The sequence below is a fragment of the Bos indicus genome, chromosome 8, assembly GCF_029378745.1.
Source record: "Bos indicus isolate NIAB-ARS_2022 breed Sahiwal x Tharparkar chromosome 8, NIAB-ARS_B.indTharparkar_mat_pri_1.0, whole genome shotgun sequence".
Classification (NCBI taxonomy): Eukaryota; Metazoa; Chordata; class Mammalia; order Artiodactyla; family Bovidae; genus Bos; species Bos indicus.
Window position 1 is genome coordinate 84,378,576 of NC_091767.1, and position 16,694 is coordinate 84,395,269.

General features: G+C 48.4%; 1 long non-coding RNA gene across 1 annotated transcript; it reads right to left on the bottom strand.

The window, feature by feature from the left end:
• Positions 1–1,071: 1,071 nt before the first annotated feature.
• LOC139184611 (uncharacterized) lies at positions 1,072–16,691 on the bottom strand. Its single transcript, XR_011568159.1, has 3 exons — positions 16,553–16,691; positions 2,282–2,408; positions 1,072–1,978 (listed from the first exon to the last, which is right to left on the bottom strand). It is a non-coding gene; the product is annotated as an uncharacterized lncRNA (long non-coding RNA).
• Positions 16,692–16,694: the final 3 nt, after the last annotated feature.

The following is a 16,694-nucleotide window of genomic DNA, read 5'->3' on the forward strand; positions in this document are numbered from 1 at the left end:
CCCCTGGGGAAGGAAATGGCTACCCACTCCAGTATTCTTGCCTGGAGAATCCCATTGACAGAGGAGCCTCGCGGGCTACAGCCCATGAGGTTGCAGAAAGTCAGACACAACTGAGCGACTTTCACTTCAGTTCACTTCAGTTTGTTAAATTTAGGAAATTTACTGTTCAGAAAGTGTGATCTAAAGAGAGCACCAAAGGTGTGGGAGAGCCTACTGCGGAAGAGATTAGGCACATGACTTGCAGGCCTACTCCACCATCTCAGGGGAATGAAGGAACAGAGATGGGGTTATTCAGGAAAGATCTGTGGAGCCTCTTATCTGATGGTGTGGCTCCCTATGAATTACCGAGAAGACCGACAAGGTTTTTGAGACTGTTACATCAGTTACATCTGCCAGTCTAGATTGAGAGGCCCAGGGATGGAATGAAGTGAAGGAAGAACGGCTTGGAGGGCAGAGCCATGAAGGCAGAAGCAGAGAAAAGAGAAGGTGGGGCTACAGATGCTGCCAAAGCCACAGAAAGCAGGGCCACCATCACGCACCCAGAGCATCAAGCCGCAAAGGGTTATTTACAGGCCTTGCAATCTACTGGAACTGGCACTGCTGGGCTTCTGACTTGCACTGGACCAGTGGCTCCTTTGCGCCTTCCTTTTTCTCCCTCTAGGACTGATTTACGACTTTGGGAGATGTTGGGATGGGGTGCGTGTATTTTGTACGTGGGGAACCAAAGTGACTTTTGAGGGGGTCAGAAGGCAGATGATGATGTGTTAAATAGTGTCCTCCACTAAAATTCATGTCCACTTGGAATATCAGAATGTGACATTGTTTGGAAGTAAAGTCTTTGCAGATGTAACTAGTTAAGATGAGGTGTCGGGGTCCAACCCCGGTGGATCCAGGGAATTCGAAGCGGGGATGGCGTTGGCGAGGATCAGGAAACAATTGCTTAATTAAATGTTAATTAAGGATATAAAGAGTGGTTAAATAAGGATAGCTCAGTGAGGAAATTCAGTGGAGAAAAGAGGCTGAATAATTCAGCCAGAAGGTGAGAGAAAGAACAACATGGGGAGACCAAGATTCGGTGAACAAGTCCTGCACTTTATTTTCCAAAGTAGTTTTTATACCTTAAGTTATGCATAGAGGATGATGGGGGAAGGGGTAGAGTCATGCAGTAAGCCAGGCTTTCTTCCTGCAAACTTATCATATGCAAAAGCTTTGGTGATTTGCATCATCTTCTGGCCAAGAGGCCTGTTAACATTTTAAGACCCTTTCTTCAGAAAACTTATTTTTCTCTAAAGGTGATTAGTCAGGCGCCACCCTCCAAAAGCATTAGATAAAGTTGCATTCCTACAGAGCAAAGGTGTGGTGGGCTATAACAAGAAAAAGAATTAACTCAAGGGTCCAAGGTTACAAACATTAAAGCTACTACTTACACCAATTATATTAATCTATACACTGCCAGGGACACAGCAGGTAAGGGATACGGAGACTTAGCAGCAAACATTGGCCCAACAAGTGAAAAACCCTTCACCAATACAATTTCTAATCAATCTTTTAACTGCTCAAAGGAATCTGTATTTAGACAGTTTAGAACATCTCATGCCTCTCACAGTTGGGAGGCTCTGAACAATCACATGTGGCCGGAAAAACCTATTCAGGCAGGCTAGACGACTTCCAAAGGAGTTTGTAAGTTGAAACACTATCACACCCAGGAACTTTATTAACTGGAGCTGTAAGTTAACTCTTTTTTCAGAGAGAGGTAGTGGGGGACAGCCCCCCATGAAGTCAGATGTGTAGGTGAGAGCACAAAGCAGAAAGTAGGCAGACTCTGGTTTTGGGGGTAGATGCTTGAGAATTTCCAGAGGGACTCCTGAGGCTCGATCTCGCCTTTGCGTATGCCGAGCCTCCTTCCTCATGACCTTTGCCATGGGTGGAGCTCCTCACGCTGGCTCCCGGCATCGAGGTCCATCCAGTCACTGGTGTCCTTATAAAAAGAGGGAGAGAACACACAGACACGTGATGGTGGGGGCAGACTGCAGTGGTGCACCTACAGGCCAAGGCACACCAAGGATTCATCTGTTGTTTTAAGCTTCCTGATTTGTGGTACTTCCTTGTAGTAGCCCCAGGACACTGATACACAGAGTCTATTAGCAGGCAACTGAGGTCTGAAGTTAGAGTTAGACAAGGCTGTGGTCCTAGTGTGATTAGATTCACTAGTTTTCTGTGAGTATGGTTTCAGTGTGTCTGCCCTCTGATGCCCTCTTGCAACACCTACCATCTTACTTACCATGGGGTTATCTCTTCACGGCTGCTCCAGCAAAGTGCAGCCAATGCTCCTTATCTTGGATGAGGGGGTCTTTGCAGCCAAAGATGGAGAAGCTCTATCAGTCAGTCGCTCAGTCGTGTCCAAAGCTCTATACAGTAAACAAAAACAAGACCAGGAGCTGACTGTGGCTGAGATCATGAACTCCTTATTGCCAAATTCAGACTTAAATGGAAGAAAGTAGGGAAAACCACTAGCCCATTCAGGTATGACCTAAATCAAATCCCTTATGATTATACAGTGGAAGTGAGAAGTAGATTTAAGGGACTAGATCTGATAGAGTGCCCGATGAACTATGGATGGAGGTTCGTGATATTGTACAGGAGACAGGGATCAAGACCATCCCCATGGAAAAGAAATGAAAAAAAGCTAAATGACTGTCTGGGGAGGCCTTACAAATAGCTGTGAAAAGAAGAGAAGCGAAAAGCAAAGGAGAAAAGGAAAGATATAAGCATCTGAATGCAGAGTTCCAAAGAAAAGCAAGAAGAGATAAGAAAGCCTTCCTCAGCGATCAATGCAAAGAAATAGAGGAAAACAACAGAATAGCAAAGACTGGAGATCCCAACCAGTAATGCTGAAGAAGCTGAAGTTGAACGGTTCTATGAAGACCTACAAGACCTTTCAGAACTAACACCCAAAAAAGATGTCCTTTTCATTATACGGGACTGGAATGCAAAAGTAGGAAGTCAACAAACACCTGGAGTAATAAGCAAATTTGGCCTTAGAATACAGAATGAAGCAGGGAAAAGACTAATACAGTTTTGCCAAGAAAATGCACTGATCATAACAAACACCCTCTTCCAACAACACAAGAGAAGACTCTACACATGGACATCACCAGATGGTCAACACCAAAATCAGATTGATTATATTCTTTGCAGCCAAAGATGGAGAAGCTCTATACAGTCAGCAAAAACAAGACCAGGAGCCGACTGTGGCTCAGATCATGAACTCCTTACTGCCAAATTCAGACTTAAATTGAAGAAAGTAGGGAAAACCACTAGACCATTCAGGTATGACCTAAATCAAATCCCTTATGATTATACAGTGGAAGTGAGAAATAGATTTAAGGGACTAGATCTGATAGAGTGCCTGATGAACTATGGAATGAGGTTAGTGACATTGTACAGGAGACAGGGATCAAGACCATCCCCATGGAAAAGAAATGCAAAAAAGCAAAATGGCTGTCTGGGGAGGCCTTACAAATACCTGTGAAAAGAAGAGAAGCGAAAAGCAAAGGAGAAAAGGAAAGATATTCCCATCTGAATGCAGAGTTCCAAAGAATAGCAAGAAGAGATAAGAAAGCCTTCCTCAGCGATCAATGCAAAGAAATAGAGGAAGACAACGAATGGGAAAGACTAGAGATCTCTTCAAGAAAATTAGAGATACCAAGGGAACATTTCATGCAAAGATAGGCACAATAAAGGACAGAAATGCTATGGACCTAACAGAAGCAGAAGATATTAAGAACAGATGGCAAGAATACAAGAAATGTACAAAAAAGATCTGCATGACCCAGATAATCATGATGGTGTGATCACTGACCTAGAGCCAGACATCCTGGAATGTGAAGTCAAGTGGGCCTTAGAAAGCATCACTATGAACAAAGCTAGTGGAGGTGATGGAATTCCAGTTGAGCTATTCCAAATCCTGAAAGATGATGCTGTGAAAGTGCTGCACTCAATATGCCAGCAAATTTGGAAAACTCAGCAGTGGCCACAGGACTGGAAAAGGTCAGTTTTCATTCCAATCCCAAAGAAAGGCAATGCCAAAGAATGCTCAAACTACCGCACAATTGCACTCATTTCACACACTAGTAAAGTAATGCTCAAAATTCTCCAAGCCAGGCTTCAGCAATATGTGAACCGTGAACTTCCTGATGTTCAAGCTGGTTTTAGAAAAGGCAGAAGAACCAGAGATCAAATTGCCAATATCCTCTGGATCATGGGAAAAGCAAGAGAGTTCCAGAAAAACATCTATTTCTGCTTTATTGACTATGCCAAAGCCTTGGACTGTGTGGATCACAATAAACTGTGGGAAATTCTGAAAGAGATGGGAATACCAGACCACCTGACCTGCCTCTTGAGAAATTTGTATGCAGGTCAGGAAGCAACAGTTAGAACTGGACATGGAACAACAGACTGGTTCCAAATACGAAAAGGAGTACGTCAAGGCTGTATATTGTCACCCTGCTTATTTAACTTATATGCAGAGTACATCATGAGAAACTTTGGCCTGGAAGAAGCACAAGGTGGTATCAAGATTGCTGGGAGAAATCTCAATAACCTCAGATATGCAGATGACACCACCGTTATGGCAGGAAGTGAAGAGGAACTAAAAAGCTTCTTGATGAAGGTGAAAGAAGAGAGTGAAAAAGTTGGCTTAAAACTCAGCATTCAGAAAACGAAGATATGGCATCTGGTCCCATCACTTCATGGGAAATAAAAGGGGAAACAGTGGAAACAGTGTCAGACTTTATTTTGGGGGGCTCCAAAATCACTGCAGATGGTGATTGCAGCCATGAAATTAAAAGACACTTACTCCTTAGAAGAAAAGTTGTGACCAACCTAGATAGCATATTAAAAAGCAGAGACATTACTTTGCCAACAAAGGTCCGTCTAGTCAAGGCTATGGTTTTTCCTGTGGTCATGTATGGATGTGAGAGTTGGACTGTGAAGAAGGCTGAGCGCGGAAGAATTGATGCTTTTGCACTGTGGTGTTGGAGAAGACTCTTGAGAGTCCCTTGGACTGCAAGGAGATCCAACCAGTCCATTCTGAAGATCAGCCCTGGGATTTCTTTGGAAGGAATGATGCTAAAGCTGAAACTCCAGTACTTTGGCCACCTCATGTGAAGAGTTGACTCATTGGAAAAGACTCTGATGCTGGGAGGGATTGGGGGCAGGAGGAGAAGGGGACGACAGAGGATGAGATGGCTGGATGGCATCACTGACTCGATGGACTTGAGTCTGAGTGAACTCCAGGAGTTGGTGATGGACAGGGAGGCCTGGTGTGCTGCAATTCATGGGGTCGCAAAGAGTCGGACACGACTGAGCGACTGAACTGAACTGAGGTCTGGAGCAACTGAAGCCTGGCTGCAGGGGAAGCCTGTGTGCCAGTCACCCCATTCCTCCCTGCAGAGACCCCCAGGACAACGTTGGGGTTTTTAGATCTCCCACAGTGAGATGAGATGAAGTGCTCGCAATGGGAACGTGTGAGCCGTCTCAGAACAATGATGTTAGGGAGGGCCTGAGTAGGGTTTGGGCTCATGTGAGGCAATCTTGATAAGGGTTCAAGGAGGCAGAGCTGGGTTGGATGCTGTTAGGAAGTGGGACTTGTTCTATGCTTGAGTATCAATACATTTTATTGGAAAGTGTGAGGAATGAAGGGAAGCAAAAGCTGTGGCTGGTAACAAAGCAGCGGTCACTTATATCACCAGGATGGGGATGGTTAGTTATGTCTCTATCCTGGTGATATATGGTGTTGCCTGTCTCACAGAGTGACCTTGTCTCATGTTGATGTTCTGTGACAGTTTCTGTTCATCAGGACAGCCCCAGCTTTCTCATAGTGCAGAACCATTGCCTCGGAGCTAACCTGCCCATGGGGCTGGGGGCTGGGAGCTGGCAGCACACTGCATCATGCAGGGCCACACAAGGAAGCACCATTGTTGCTCAGGAAGCAGAGGGAGAGGGGGACCTGTGGCGAGAACCTTTACCATGGTTTCTACAGGAACCACTCTGCAAATAAATACTTCAGTAGGCTCTCCAAGCAGAGAGGGCAATGGCACCTCACTCCAGTACTCTTGCCTGGAAAATCCCATGGCTGGAGGAGCCTGGTAGGCTGCAGTCCATGGGGTCTCGAAGAGTCGGACATGACTGAGCGACTTCACTTTCACTTTTCACTTTCATGCATTGGAGAAGGAAATGGCAACCCACTCCAGTGTTCTTGCCTAGAGAATCCCAGGGATGGGGGAGCCTAGTGGACTGCCGTCTATGGGGTTGCACAGAGTTGGACACGACTGAAGTGACTTAGCAGCAGCAGAAGCTACAGGAAGGAATGAGTGAGCAGGCTTTACTCCGGGCCCTGGAAACCGAAGAGATCACAGAGGCTGGCAGCATGGGGCACAGAGTCAGGTAGGAGCAGGTATTTAACAACTGGATTGAATAAAATAGGGAGTCAAGGAAGAGCTGGGCAGGGACCTTTTAACTAATCACACTGTGAGTCCGGTTTTGAGAGGTGGTGGCCATCAACAAGGCAAGGCAGGACCTGTGCACCCCCCAGTCCTCTGAAGGCTGAAGGAGCATGTTCCCCACCGAGGATCACCATGTTCTGTCCACATGTTGTCTCTGCACAGGGGCCCCAGTGAGCACAGAGATACAAAGACATTTAGCCCGTGCACTACCCTCGGGGATCTTGGCCTTCACCAAACGGGCTGGCCTTAGCCTCCCCTGGCCCTCCTTGAGCCTCTCAGAGGAGCTGAAAACAAGGCAGTTTCCAGGAGGACTGAGGCCATGGGGGGACAGGGGAGAAACGTGTATAGCAATATGCATGATTCACATGAGCTTGGACCCACCTGGGCTGAGCTGGGCCTTGACGGGAAGGAAGACTCGAGGGCACTATCACTGGGACTCCACAAGTGGGTATGTGAGAGATGACCTTGTCTCTGGTTATGGTCTCTGCCCACCTGCCCTCAGATAGCATCTTTACAGCCCAAGGCCAGATGAATAAAGTGTACATTCCCCTGAACTGTTCAGAAAATGTGGACAAACATCAAAAACGTAGACATTACTCATATTTCCTATCAGCACTTAACGCCATGTTCTCCAGCCCTCCTGTGTCTGCATCTCCTTGTGCATGTTTTATCAGAACTCAGATTACACCTACGCTTAGGGTCTGAGTTTGATCCTAGTTCTCTAATATGGAGTGGCCTGCTACTGTGTAGGTGTCCATCAGATACCCAAGAGAAGTCTGGCCTACTGCTTGTGCTCCCACGGTGGCCCTCAGATTTGCTGAAGGTGAGGTCTGTCTCCTCCCCTTGAACCTGAGTTCCATGGCAGCTTGATAAACAGAATACAATGGAAGTGACATTCCAGGCTAAGGCATGGATAAACACGCAGTTTCCTGTCTTCAGGAATGCTTGCTCCTAGAAGACAGCGCCATGTCATAAGGAAGCTCAAGCAGCCTGTGGAGAGGTGATGATGCCCTGGGATGAGCCCTCTCTAGTGGAGTCTCACTGTGGAGCAGAGCCAAGGTGCTGAGCCCTGCCTGGACTGCAGATTTATGAGCAGAAATGACTGTTGCTGTAATAAACAGTATCTGTTATAAACACTATCTGTGGTTATGCAGTCACAGGTTCCCAGAACCCTTGTCCATCAAGTGACTCTACCTGACACAGCTCTTTGTCCAGGGATGAACACATGGTCCAGCCCACCTCTGGGATGAGGTGTTGGGATGCTGAAAGAGTTGCTCCCCTGCTCTGGGATTCTTAGCCTGAAGGGCTTCCCTCAAAACTTTGAAACTGCCAACAGCTTTCTCTTCTGGGTTGATATTGGGTTACTATTCCTTGAAGATGACTAATGCAGCTACTTAGCAAATGTATGACTCACAGGCCTGAGCCTCAGTTTCTCACTTGTAAAATGGGGACAGCAAAGCGCTCATGATGATTACCGGAAAATCAGTAATCATCAGACTGAATGATAGAAAAGCAGCTGTCAGCACAGGGAGTGAGGAGGTGAGTAGGTACGCAGGCTGCAGGGCTCAGAACAGCCCCTTCCTGCTCTCGGCTGTCCCAACCTTCCTACTGGCCCTGATGGGGCTCGCATCCTGAGCACACTTGGTCTTGCAATGTACATCTTGTCCTTCCTTTGGCCCATCTCAGGGAAACTGAGAGGCAGAGAGAACCAGAAAGTCAGGCCCCAGAGGCTGGGCCTTGGGGGTGAGCTCTGTTGCTATGGCGGATCCTTCCCCCAGGCCTCAGATTCCCCATCTGTGAAATGGGAGCCCTCCAAGCACTTGTTCCACGCAGGTCTCTCCAATGTGTTCATTTGGATGGCCTTGGCCAGCCTTCCAGACCTTATGAAAGACCACTCCCTAGGACGCCCAGGAAGTGCCTTCCCACAAGGTGTGTGCCAGGCCACAAGCCTGGGCCTCAGTGCCCCTGAGCCACAGCCTCAGTAGATGTGGCTTGGGAGAGGTGGGGAGGAGACAGGAGCCCAGAGACAGGGCAGAGCTTACCCAAAGTCGACCAGCAGGGTACAGAAGTAGTTAAAATGCCCTGTGAGGGGATGATGAGGGCCAAGAGGTCACAGGGGCTGTGTTAGGCAGGGGGAAGCAGGCAGGGAGCATGGGGAGACAGGCTCTCATACCTCTCCTGTCACTGGGGACTCGGGCTCCTGCCATGCTGGCTGTGCAGGTATATGGCCTCAAAGAAGCTTAACTGGCTCAAAACCACCAACCCTCTGGATTACCCTAGACTCACCAACGCACATTTTACCCCAGGCTTACCTAGGAAAAACTTCTGTCTGTGAAAACATACCCCTTCCCCGTGGCAGAGCACACCCAAACCCTGTGAGTGAGCCCTCAGACCACAGTAATGAGGCATCATTCGAGCAGGCAAATGGCCACAGGTGGGATCATTCTACCTCCCTGAGTCCAGCTTCCCCATCTGTAAATGAGGGGCCAGTCCATATCTTTTCTGACAGGTAGAATTCAGAACTGTCCAGTGACTGTGTGTAATCATTTACATGTGTTCCACCTTTAAAATCTTTATTAGTCTCCTGTTTTCTGAAAAGAAATAGATTCATGCCTATTGCAAAAAAAATCAGAAAACACAGAGAAGCGTCAAGAGGCAGGAGAAAATGAGCCACAATCTGGCCACCCAGAGGTGAAGGAGGAGCCCCCAAAGCAACCCATCAGGCTTTGTCCCTCCTGGGCACCCTGTGTCCTGGCTCCCAAGTGGGCCTGGCATTCAGGAGGGGCTGGTCCTCTCTTTTCTATGACTCCGTCATCTGCTTTTGCCCCCCCAGGAAAGCACAGAGCCCATAGGCCTGCTTCCTCCCAGCTGCATTGCTACATATCTCCAAGCCATCACTGTGAACCTGTGGGTGGTGGCTCAGATGTCACCGGGGGTAACTCACCTTTCTCCCTCCTGAAAGTCAAGGAATGCCTCACTTGTGCAGACTCAGGGCCAGGGAAGACAACCCAGCAGTCAGAGCCCTGATGGGAAGTGGGCTCCGGGCAGGCATTCCCTACAGAAAAGAACCAGCTCTGGCCTGCCTTTGGAGCAGCCAGAGGACTAGTGTGTGTGGAGGATGACAAACAGCCTGGCAGAAAATATTTTGGGGAGAATTCTTCTCTCCCCAGGTACCCAGCTCATTGGAGCTACAAGTTTAGATTACTTTTTAAAATAATTGCTCTTAATTTAAAAGTGCTTAGTCACTTTGCTCATTCAGGTCTGACTCTCTGTGGCCCCATGGACTGTACCCCACTAGGTTCCTCTGTGCATGGGATTTTCCAGGCAAGAATACTGGAGTAGGTTGCCAATTCCTACTTCAGGGGATCTCCCTGACCCAGGGATAGAACCCACATCTCTCATGTCTCCTGCATTGGCAGGCGGGTTCTTTACCACAAGTGCCACCTGGGAAGCCCTTAAGCCCATGAGACCACCCAAGGCAGCTGGGAGGAGGCAGGCCCTGACTCTTACTTTGGGATGGAATTTTCTAGCCTTGGTCCATTATGAGAAGTTTTTAAGATAAAAATCTTATTTTTATACTGAGAGAAAAAATGAATATTTAAAGAAAAACAAAAAGCATTTTACATTTCCAAGGTTATTATACAAACACACACAAAATGACCACCCCCTGGGGTACCATGGCCTATGGATGCTGTGTCAGGGGAATCAGGTTAAGGTAGGCTCTCTGGGACAGGCAACACTCCAGCTAAGTCTTGAGGGAAGGAGATGCCCAGACAAGATCTTCAGCATCCCCTCAAAATCTCTGGTAGCATGTGTGTAAGCCCATTTTACAGAGCAGAATATTGAGACCCAGAGCTTCCAGAACCCTCCCCTTTCACCAGTCTCCCTGGTTCCTTCCTGCCAGTTCATTTATTCAACAAGTGTTTGTCTGGGCATACTCTGTGCTCCCAGATGCCAATGAAGATGGGGAAGAGGTAATGGGGTGGGGGCTGGATCCCCAAATACAGAGAGGCCAAGGCTTGGGTCAGCTTCTTAAGAGCCTCTGCTGGCTTTTTCTTGCCTCTTTGCCAGCTGCCCACATGCTGCCTTCAGCAGGGGAGCCATATGTCTTGTCTGCTTCATAGAACTTGGGGTCATGCAGCACGGAACAGCTTTGTCTGGGAAGGGCATCAGGGAGGGCTCCCTTAAGGAGGTGGCTAAGGCCTGAGGGCCTGGGGACACCAGCCTGGCATAGCACAGGCACTGTTCCCCATCTGGGCCAGGTCTTGGAGAGGTGGGGGGAAGGTAGGGTTGGCCTAGCTTTCAGACGATGGTCTATCCCTGATCATGTCACAGTCTCCCTTCCCTTGGGAGGGTGGCAGGATCTTTTCTATCCCTTAGATTAGACTTTCAAGGCTCAGGCATTGGGTGCCTGTCAGAACTATGATCCCTGACATGCATGGGGCAGGGGGTGAGGTGGTGGCCCAAGCAGTCTGAGTCTGTGGTGAGCTACTGCCTCAGTTTCCCTCCCTACCCATGGTAGGTGTTGCTGGTGTTCCAGGAGCATGCCTTTCCAAGAAGCCCCAGAAAAGATGGATGGGGTCTAGACTGAGTTCATATTGGCCGAGAACCCACTGTCTCCCACTGCTCCTGAAGATGTCTTTGACACAAGTGGGTGTTCTGAGGCATAACAAGATGGACGGTTTCTTGTACAGAAGTCTCAGGCCACTCCCAGTTCCTTAACAGGACAAATGGAGGCCAGCACCACATGCTTGAATACCCAGAACATGTAAGTGTGCCACAGATGGCCAAGAAAACATGTTGTCTCACTCCTGACATGTTATAGGCTGTTACGGGTTGAACTATGTCCTTGTCAAAATTCAAGTGATTGAGACTTAACCCTGAGTACCTCAGAACATGACCTTATTTTGAAATATGGTCTTTACAGAAGCAATCAAGTTAAAACAAGGTCATTAGGGTGGCCCTATTCCAATAGAACTGGGACCCCTATAAAAAGGGGAAATTTGGACACAGAGACAGACATGCACAAAGGGACAGAACAGCTGTGTAAAAACTGGAATGATGCTGCCACAGCCAAGGAATTATCTGAAGAGAAATGCGGGAGAGGCGTGGAAAAGACCACTTCTAGTGCCTTCACGGGGAGCACAGCCCTGCCAGCACCTTCACCTCAGACTTCTGGCCTCCAGAACCCTGAGATTACACACTTCTGGAGTCCTAAGCTCCCCAGTCAGTGGGACCTTGTTATAGCAGCCCCGGGAAGCATATACATTCTAAACAACCAGGCCCTGGCCCAGCCTGTGGTAGTGCAGGCAGCCCGCAGGCAGCTCCTACCAGCTCTATCCTGTGATTTCAAGGGCCACACCAGACCTCCCCTTCCAACCCTGCTAATGCATCTTCAGACAGCTGTCCTGGGTACAGTGTTGTGCACAAAACATCAGAGCCAACGAGAAGGCCACAAGACCCCAGAGGTGAGCATGGGGCCATCTGTAGGGAATTCTGGGGTCCCCTGTCCCTGAGGGCTTCCCTTTGGGGCTCAAAGGAAGACACGACTTGTGGTTCAGTTGGTAAAGAATCTGCCTGCAATGCAGGAGACCTGGGGTCGATCCCTGGGTTGGGAAGGTCACCTGGAGAAGGGAAAGGTTATGCACTCCAGTATTCTGGCCTGGAGAATACCATGGAGTGTATAGTCATGGGCTTGCAAAGAGTCAGACATGACTGAGCCACTGTCATATGTCCCTGAGTGTGGTCTGGAGGCGGCAGATCACAGTGGGCCCTGCAGACGCCCCTGGATTCTCAGTGTGACAGATGGGACGAACATGCTTGGTTCATATCAAGGGAAATGAAGAAAGTCATTATGTGTGACCCACAGGTCTAAATATTATGGGGAGAAACAACTCTGACTCAGGAAAGAGGAGGGCCCTTATATATTACACTGAACATGAGTGTCTACTAGACTAAGAAAGCAAAGGCAGGGAGGGGCTGGCCTGCTGGGACCCTGCCCTACTGTCCCACAAGATACCAATCTCTTTGCTGCTACCTGCCAGGCACCACAGAGCCAGTTCTGTCCACCTGGGCCATCTCAGAGACTTCCAGGGGTGGCCACACTGAACTTCTGGTTGTACCTCGAGCTTCCAAAGAATTAAAATCGTAACGCCTTTGCATCAGCTGTTCTGTCTTATGGTGGTTCTCTGGATTTATCTTGGTATTTCAGTTCAGGTCAGTTTAGTTCAGTCACTCAGTCGTGTCCGACTCTTTGCGACCCCATGAATCGCAGCACGCCAGGCCTCCCTGTACATCATCAACTCCCAGAGTTCACTCAGACTCACGTCCATCGAGTCAGTGATGCCATCCAGCCATCTCATCCTGTCGTCCCCTTCTCTTCCTGCCCCTAATCCCTCCCAGCATCAGAGTCTTTTCCAATGAGTCAACTCTTCGCATGGGTGGCCAGAGTACTGGAGTTTCAGCTTTAGCATCATTCCTTCCAAAGAACACCCAGGGCTGATTTCCTTCAGAATGGACTGGTTGGATCTCCTTGCAGTCCAAGGGACTCTTAAGAGTCTTCTCCAACACCACAGTGCAAAAGCATCAATTCTTAGGTGTTCAGCTTTCTTCACAGTCCAACTTTCACATCCATACATGACCATAGGAAAAACCATAGCCTTGACTAGATGGACCTTTGTTGGCAAAGTAATGTCTCTGCTTTTCAATATGCTATCTAGGTTGGTCATAACTTTTCTTCCAAGGACTGTCTTTTAATTTCATGTGGATCCCTGGGTCTGTCTTGGTTTGCACTCCTGGTCTAACGGTGGATCCTATGTCTGTTTTGCTCTCCATTGCTTAGTTCAGTGTTGGGTCCTGGATCTATCTGGGTCTAATGGAGGTCCCTGTGTCTACCTGGGTCTCCATTCCTCCATTCCTGGGGCATTCCTGGATATGTCTTAGCCTGCACTCCTAATCTAATGGGGGATCCCTGTATTTGTCTGTATTTGAGGATCCCTGTATTTGTCTGGTGGAGAAGAAAAAGGCAGCCCACTCCAGGATTATTGCCTGGAGAATCCTATGGGTGGAGGGGCCTGGTGGGCTGCTGTCCATAGAGTCACACAGAGTTGGACATGACTGAGGCAACTTAGCATGCATGCATGCATTGGAGAAGGAAATGGCAACCCACTCCAGGATTATTGCCTGGAGAATCCCAGGGACAGAGGATGCTGGTGGGCTGCCATCTATGGGGCTGCACGGAGTCGGACATGACTGAAGTGACTTAGCAGCAGCAGCAGCAGCAGTATTTGTCTGGTGTTTGTATTTGTCTCCACTACTTAGTAATAGAGGATTCCAAGGTCTAAAGGTGGACCCCTGAATCTACCATGGTCTCCACTACCTAGTCTAATGGAAGATCCCTGTGTCTATCATTGTCTGTACTGCTACCCTAATATTGGATCCATGTGAAAAGAAGAGAAGCGAAAAGCAAAGGAGAAAAGGAAAGATATTCCCATCTGAATGCAGAGTTCCAAAGAATAGCAAGGAGAGATAAAAAAGCCTTCCTCAGCGATCAATGCAAAGAAATAGAGGAAGACAACAGAATGGGAAAGACTAGAGATCTCTTCAAGAAAATTAGAGATACCAAGGGAACATTTCATGCAAAGATGGGCTTGATAAAGGACAGAAATGGTATGGACCTAACAGAAGCAGAAGATATTAAGAAGAGGTGGCAAGGATACACAGAAGAACTGTACACAAAAGATCTTCACGACCAAGATAATCACGATGGTGTGATCACTCACCTAGAGCCAGATATCCTGAAACGTGAAGTCAAGTGGGCCTTAGAAAGCATCACTACGAACAAAGCTAGTGGAGGTGATGGAATTCCAGTTGAGCTATTTCAAATCCTGAAAGATGATGCTGTGAAAGTGCTGCACTCAATATGCCAGCAAATTTGGAAAACTCAGTAAGCAGTGGCCACAGAACTGGAAAAGGTCAGTTTTCATTCCAATCCCTAAGAAAGGCAATGCCAAAGAATGCTCGAACTACCACACAATTGCACTCATCTCACATACTAGTAAAGTAATGCTGAAAATTCTCCAAGCCAGGCTTCAGCAATACATGAACCGCGAACTTCCAGATGTTCAAGTTGGTTTTAGAAAAGGCAGAGGAACCAGAGATCAAATAGCCAACATCTGCTGGATCATGGAAAAAGCCAAAGAGTTCCAGAAAAACATCTATTTCTGCTTTATTGACTATGCCAAAGCCTTTGACTGTGTGGATCACAATAAACTGGAAAATTCTGAAAGAGATGGGAATACCAGACCACCTGACCTGCCTCTTGAGAAACCTGTATGCAGGTGAGCAAGCAACAGTTAGAACTGGACATGGAACAACAGACTGGTTCCAAATAGGAAAAGGAGTACGTCAAGGCTGTGTATTGTCACCCTGCTTATTTAACTTATATGCAGAGTACATCATGAGAAACTCTGGACTGGAAGAAACACAAGCTGGAATCAAGATTGCGGGGAGAAATATCAATAACCTCAGATATGCAGATGACACCACCCTTATGGCAGAAAATGAAGAACTAAAAAGCCTCTTGATGAAAGTGAAGGAGAGTGAAAAAGTTGGCTTAAAGCTCAACGTTCAGAAAACTAAGACCATGGCATCTGGTCCCATCACTTCATGGCAAATAGATGGGGAAACAGTGGAAACAGTGTCAGACTTTATTTCTGGGGGCTCCAAAATCACTGCAGATGGTGATTGCAGCCATGAAATTAAAAGACGCTTACTCCTTTGAAGGAAAGTTATGACCAACCTAGATAGCATATTGAAAAGCAGAGACATTACTTTGCCAACAAAGGTCCATCTAGTCAAGGCTATGGTTTTTCTAGTGGTCATGTATGGATGTGAGAGTTGGACTGTGAAGAAAGCTGAGCGCCAAAGAATTGATGCTTTTGAACTGTGGCGTTGGAGAAGACTCTCGAGAGTCTCTTGGACTGCAAGGAGATCCAACCAGTACATTCTAAAGGAGATCAGTCCTGGGTGTTCTTTGGAAGGAATGATGCTAAAGCTGAAACTCCAGTACTCTGGCCACCCATGCGAAGAGTTGACTCATTGGAAAAGACTCTGATGCTGGGAGGGATTAGGGGCAGGAAGAGAAGGGGACGACAGAGGATGAGATGGTTGGATGGCATCACCGACTCGATGGACATGAGTTTGAGTAAACTCCAGGAGGTGGTGATGGGCAGGGAGGCCTGGCCTGCTTCGATTCATGGGGTCGCAAAGAGTCGGACACGACTGAGCGACTGAATTGAACTGCATTCCTAGTCTAAAGGATGGATCTGTATGTCTATTTTGATCACTGCTACGTAGTCTGCTGCTGCTGCTGCTAAGTCACTTCAGTCGTGTCCGACTCTGTGCGACCCCATAGACGGCAGCCCACCAGGCTCCGCCGTCCCTGGGATTCTCCAGGCAAGAACACTGGAGTGGGTTGCCATTTCCTTCTCCAATGCATGAAAGTGAAAAGTGACGGTGAAGTCGCTCAGTCGTGTCTGACTCTTCGTGACCCCATGGACTACAGCCTACCAGTCTCCTCCGTCCATGTAGTCTAATGTTGGATAAACTTAGTGATCCACCATTAAACTAGGAGTGTGGACCAAGACAGACCCAGAATCTTCCACACACCTTCCCCTAGCTCTGCAGGACGGGTCACCAGGAGTTGCCTTGGGAAGACCCCGCTGAGGACTCGGTAATCTTAGTGCTTCCTCAGCATTTCCTGGGCCTGGGCAGGGTGCTGCGCCTGGGCTGGGCGGGGTCCTAGAGAAAGGAAGGGGCGGGCCGCAGCTCTGAGCCTAGCTAGGGGCCCCCTCTAAGGGGGCTGGGTAGGAGGAGTCAGGAGCGGGCAGGCGCCCCCAGTGTGGTGTGTAAGCCTAGGGCCAGACCCTGGAGGTCTGAATCTTGCCCCCGCGACCCGGGGGTCCTCACTGAAGAAGTACCACAGGGACACCCACCACAGATGGCCTGACCCAGTGACACAGATGGGGTTCACATGTGCTACTCACCGAGAACACCTGGTCTGGGGAGGACCCTGGCGGTCGGAGGGGCAGGGACTGAGAGCAACGCCTGCGCAACGCCCTGGAGCGAGACTTTCCGCTCCGCGACTTTCGCCCCCTCGGGGCCGAGGGCTCCTGCGAGGTCGGCCCC